Raw genomic sequence first — 6,690 nt, 5'->3', positions numbered from 1 at the left:
TTTCAAATGTTTACACAATATTCTAAATTTTCTAAAAATATACGGGCGCAGCAACGCGCGCCATCATGATCTAGTTTGTAAATAAAGGTTTGCTCGAGAGCTTCGTGAATATGCGGAAGTTAATAAGCGTGTCCAGATCCCGCTATTAAATATTCTCTGGAAGGGGTTCTGAGAAATGTTCACTTTTTCCGAACCTGTAGGGTGATGTCTACTACACAACTTATTCTTGTAAACTCGTGTTGGGCCTCCAAGCGCAGAGTTTTGTACGACAGTAACAATTTTCCCTCAAGTGGATGACCAAAGGGTTATCAACCTGTGGGAGGCGTAGGATGAAGATGGTCTCTCTCAAACAACTCTGCAACCAAATAACAAAGAGTCTCTTGTGTCCCCCAACACATCAAATACAATGGTAGATTGTATAGGTGCACTAGTTTGACGAAGAGATGGTGATACAAGTTTCCAGGGTCTCTTATTGCCAGAAAAAAAAATCTTTAAAAAGTTTCGTGGCATTTGGATTTTGTTTGGCACTGATATTCTGCAAAGTAAAAAACAAGCAAAAAACATCAACTAGAACTGGGCACAAAGTTAATAGGTTAGTCCAAAAATGATATATAGTTGCTTCCATATATGCTTCCATAATATTCGTAAACTTACTATAATATGTTGCTTTCATACATGCTTCCATAATATTCATAAACTTACTATAATACGCTGCTTCCATATATGCTTTCGATATTCGCTCCATGTCCATATAATCCTAGGTATTTCCATATAAGCATGATGCTTCCTTGTATTCCATACTTATTTCCATCATATGCTAAATATATGCTTCGAACGGTACGACAGATGCTTCATACTTCATGGTCACATTTTTGTCCAGTCGCGCATGGTTGTGTTTCGAAGCACAATTTTATTAGGTTGAAGCATGGGAAATGTAGTACCAAGTTCCACATACTACCGTATGAAACGAAGCACACAATATTTTTCATGAAGCGTATCATATCAAATGTATATGGATGCATTTTATGTCATAGTGAGCCATCAAAAACATAGATTGACAATTGCTGAAGCATGAACGAAATAGTTCCGAAGCATTACCAATTTACCATGGTTGTGTAAACAACAAAGCAAACATGTAGATACTTCGAAAACATGCCACATATGATACCGTAGTAGCACATGTATGATACTAAATCGAAGGAAGCATACACATAGGTAGTATGAAACATAATACAAAGAATCTGAAGCATTGGGTCTGTGACAAGGAAGCACGTTATTCCCACTATGTAGAGCCAGCGACATCGGGCAGGAATTTTGAGAGAAAGATGCCGACCCAAACAAAGACACCCATCGATTAAGAGCACCATAGATGCCACGATGCTGAAGAGGAGGCCCAACACAACGGCAAGATAATTGTGCCACCTACCTATTGCATTATATGTCCCTGCTGCCATTACCGCAGCCACTCACACCAGCCACCTTTCCGTCGTTGTCTCGTTATGGCAGTGTCTTCTTCAACCTCTATTGGTAGCGTAACTGAAAGGATCGATGTGGTTGATTAGAGGGGGGTGAATAGGCAACTAATAATTTTTAGCTTTTCTTTACCAAATTAAACTTAGCATCAAAATAGGTTGTCTAGATATGAAACTAGGTGAGCAACCTAAATGATGCAACAACAAATAGCACACAAGCAAGCAAGGAATACAACACAATATAAGCTTGCACAAATAAAGGTAAGAGATAACCAAGAGAGGAACCAGTGGAGACGAGGATGTGTTACCGAAGTTCCTTCCCTTTGAGAGGAAGTATGTCTCTGTTGGAGCGGTGTGGAGGCACAATGCTCCCCAAGAAGCCACTAGGGCCACCGTATTCTCCTCACGCCCTCATACAATGCGAGAAGCCGCGATTCCACTATTGGTGCCCTTGAAGGCGGCGACCGAACCTTTACAAACAAGGTTGGGGCTCTCTCCACAACCGAATTGGAGGCTCCCAACAAAACCATGGAGCTTCACCACAATGAAATAAGGCATCGAGGTGACCTCAAACGTCTAGGGTGCTCAAACACCCAAGAGTAACAAGATCTGCAAGGGATTAGTGGGGGGAATCAAATTTCTCTTGGTGGAAGTGTAGATCGGGGCCTTCTCAACCAATCCCTAGAAAATCAACAAGTTTGATTGGCTAGGGAGAGAGATCGGGCAATAATGAGCTTTTGAATGGCAATGGAGCTTGGAGGAAGAGGTCAACCCTAGGAAGAAGAAGACCCCCCCTTTATATAGAGGAACCAAAATCCAACCGTTTTCTGTCTAGCCCCGCAGCTAAGAGGTACTACCGCTCATAGGAGCGGTACTACCGCTTAGGCGGTACTACTCCGCACAGGCCTAAGACTACACAGAGTGTATCTACGGTAGTGCCACCGAAGCGGTACTACCGCTGACCCGGGCGTACCGCCTTGGGTTTTAGACCTGGAGAGGCAGCGGTAGAAGAGGGTGCTAGGGGCGGTACTACTATGCCAAGCGGTACTACCGTCCTAGTGACGCTCTACTACCGCTTGAGGTAAAGTGGGAACATAACCTTGCACAGAAGAAAACCCCACAAGCAGTAGTGGAGACGGTAGTACGGGCTGTAGTACCGCCGGAGCGGTACTACCACACTACTACCGCCCTACTACCGTGAAATAAAAACAGACAACCGAAAGTTGCAAGCTCGGGGAAGCCCTAAGCGGTAGTGCCACGGAAGTACCACTGGTACTACCGCATAAGCGGTACTACCGTGTGAAAGTACAACTATCCCTGGGTGGTTTTGGTAATTCCTAACAACATATAACTCATTGAACTAATGCTATTTCAAGATGATCATTTCAGAAAGTTCAATGATTGTCATGGCATGGATTAGGAATGTGGACCCCTCAAAATGCTAAGGACACATATTGGCTCAAGCTCAAGACTCTAGATTTTCATTTTAGTGATCTAAGATCACATTGAGTCCATAGGAAAAGCCAATACTATTAAACGGGGATGAGGTGTTGCTTAATGCTTGCTTGCTCAAAATGCTTAGTGATATGCTCCAAAATCCCTCAACCACTTTCTCATATCCACATATGTCCCAAACCAAAAGTCAAACTCGGCCCCACCAAAATTATCTATCCGGCGCCACCGAGTTCATTTGACATAGCCACTGCCAGAAACCCTAGTCACTTCGGTATCACCGATAGGGATCTCGGTCTCACCGAGATGGGATTGCAAACTCTCTGTTTCCCTTCGTAACGTTTCGGTCCAACCGAGATGAGCGATCAGTCCCATCGAGTTCACAATGCAAACTCTCTGTTTCCCTTTCATAAAGTTTCGGTCTCACTGAAATGAGTGATTCGGTCCCACCGAGTTTGCCTGACCAACTCTCTGTTTGCCTATTACAGAAATCGGTCCTACCGAGTTTATGTGATCGGTCTCACCGAGATTACGTTATGCCCTAACCCTAATGAAATCCGGCCCACCAAGTTGACATGTCGGTCCCATCGAAAATCCCAACGTTCACATTTTAAACTAAATCGGTCTGGACGAGTTTCATGATTCAGTCTCACCAAGTTTGGTAAATTGTGTGTACGGTTATATTTTGTGTGGAGGCTATATATACTCCTCGACCCATCCTCCATTTGTGGGGAGAGCTATCAGAACGTGCCTACACTTCCAACATATATTTTCTAAGAGAGAACCACCTACTCATGTGTTGAGACCAAGATAATCCATTCCAACCACAAGAATCTTGATCTCTAGCCTTCCCCAAGTTGCTTTCCACTCTCATCTTTCCACCAAATCCAAATCAGTGAGAGAGAGTTGAGTGTTGGGGGAGACTATCATTTGAAGCACAAGAGCAAGGAGTTCATCATCAACACACCATCCATTACCTTTTGGAGAGTGGTGTTGATGTCTACTACACAACCTTCTTCTTGTAGACGTTGTTGGGCCTCCAAGTGCAGAGGTTTGTAGGACAGTAGCAAATTTCCCTCAAGTGGATGACCTAAGGTTTATCAATCCGTAGGAGGCGTAGGATGAAGATGGTCTCTCTCAAGCAACCCTGCAACCAAATAACAAAGAGTCTCTTGTGTCCCCAACACACCCAATACAATGGTAAATTGTCTAGGTGCACTAGTTCGGCGAAGAGATGGTCATACAAGTGGTATATGGATGGTAGATAAAGGTTTTTGTAATCTGAAAATATAAAAACAGCAAGGTAACTAATGATAAAAGTGAGCGTAAACGGTATTGCAATGTATTGAAACAAGGCCTAGGGTTCATACTTTCACTAGTGCAAGTCCTCTCAACAATAATAACATAATTGGATCATATAACTATCCCTCAGCATGCAACAAAGAGTCACTCCAAAGTTACTAATAGCGGAGAACAAAAGAGGAGATTATGGTAGGGTACGAAACCACCTCAAAGTTATTCTTTCCAATCAATCCGTTGGGCTATTCCTATAAGTGTCACAAACAACCCTAGAGTTCGTACTAGAATAACACCTTAAGACACAAATCAACCAAAACCCTAATGTCACCTAGATACTCCAATGTCACCTCAAGTATCCGTGGGTATGATTATACGATATGCATCACACACTCTTAGATTCATCTATTCAACCAACACATAGAACCTCAAAGAGTGCCCCAAAGTTTCTACCAGAGAATCACGATGAAAACATGTGCCAACCCCTATGCATCGGTTCATGGGCGGAACCCGCAAGTTGCTCACCAAAACATACATCAAGTGAATCACGTGGTATCTCATTGTCACCACAGATAAGCACGGCAATACATACATCAAGTGTTCTTAAATCTTTAAAGACTCAATCCGATAAGATAACTTCAAAGGAAAAACTCAATTCATTACAAGAGAGTAGAGGGGGGGGCATCATAAGATCCAACTATAATAGCAAAGCTCGCGATACATCAAGATCGTATCACCTCAAGAACACGAGAGAGAGAGAGAGAGAGATCAAACACATAGCTACCGGTACATACCCTCAGCCCCGAGGGAGAACTACTCCCTCCTCGTCATGGAGAGCACCGGGATGATGAAGATGGCCACCGGAGAGGGATTCCCCCTCCGGCAGGGTGCCGGAACGGGTTTAGATTGGCTTTTGGTGGCTACGGAGGCTTCTGGCGGCGGAACTCCCGATCTATTGTGCTCCCCGATGTTTTTAGGGTATATGGAGATATATAGGCGGAAGAAGTACGTCAGGGAGGCCACGAGGGGCCCATGAGGGTGGAGGGCGTGGCCAGGGGTGGGCACCCCCCTACCTCGTGGCCTCCTCGAAGCTTCCTTACGTAGACTCCAAGTCTTCTGGGCTTCTTCTGATCCAAAAATAAGTTCCATGAAGTTTCAGGTCATTTGGACTCCGTTTGATTTCCCTTTTCTTCGAAACCCTAAAATAGGCAAAAAACAAAAACTAGCACTGGGCTCTAGGTTAATAGGTTAGTCCCAAAAATAATATAAAAGTGTACAATAAAGCCCATAAACATCCAAAGTTGATAATATAATAGCATGGAACAATAAAAAATTATAGATACATTGGAGACGTATCAGCATCCCCAAGCTTAATTCCTGCTCGTCCTCGAGTAGGTAAATGTTAAAAACAGAATTTTTGATGTGGAATGCTACCTAACATATTCATCATGTATTTCTCTTTATTGTAGCAAGAATGTTCAGATCCATAAGATTCAAGACAAAAGTTTAATATTGACATAAAAATAATAATACTTCAAGCATACTAACCAAGCAATTATGTCTTCTCAAAATAACATGGCCAAAGAAAGCTATCCCTACAAATTCATATAGTCTGGCTATGCTCCATCTTCACCACACAAAATATTTAAATCATGCACAACCCCGATGACAAGCCAAGCAATTGTTTCATACTTTTGATGTTCTCAAACTTTTTCAATCTTCACGCAATATATGAGCGTGAGCCATGGATATAGCACTATAGGTGGAATAAAATGGTGGTTGTGGAGAAGACTAAAAGGGGAAGATAGTCTCACATCAACTAGGCGTATCAACGGGCTATGGAGATGCCCATCAATAGATATCAATGTGAGTGAGTAGGGATTTCCATGCAACGGATGCACTAGAGCTATAAGTGTATGAAAGCTCAAAAAGAAACTAAGTGGGTGTGCATCCAACTTGCTTGCTCACGAAGACCTAGGGCATTTTGAGGAAGCCCATCATTGGAATATACAAGCCAAGTTCTATAGTGAAAGATTCCCACTAGTATATGAAAGTGACAACATAGGAGACTCTCTATCATGAAGATCATGGTGCTACTTTGAAGCACAAGTGTGGTAAAAGGATAGTAGCATTGCCCCTTCTCTCTTTTTCTCTCATTTTTTTATTTTTTATTTGGGCCTTCTCTTTTTTTATGGCCTCTTTTCTCTTTTTTTTATTTGGGCTTCTTTGGCCTCTTTTATTTATTTATTTTCGTCCGGAGTCTCATCCTGACTTGTGCGGGAATCATAGTCTCCATCATCCTTTCCTCACTGGGACAATACTTTAATAAGATCATCACACTTTTATTTTCTTACACTCAAGAATTACAACTCGATTCTTAGAACAAAATATGACTCTATATGAATGCCTCCGGCGGTGTACCGGGATGTGCAATGACTCATGAGTGACATGTATGAAAGAATTATGAACG

This window comes from Triticum aestivum, chromosome 2A (genome assembly GCF_018294505.1).
Source record: "Triticum aestivum cultivar Chinese Spring chromosome 2A, IWGSC CS RefSeq v2.1, whole genome shotgun sequence".
Taxonomy (NCBI): Eukaryota; Viridiplantae; Streptophyta; class Magnoliopsida; order Poales; family Poaceae; genus Triticum; species Triticum aestivum.
The sequence above is the reverse complement of the archived record's forward strand: the minus strand, read 5'-3'. Positions refer to the sequence as shown.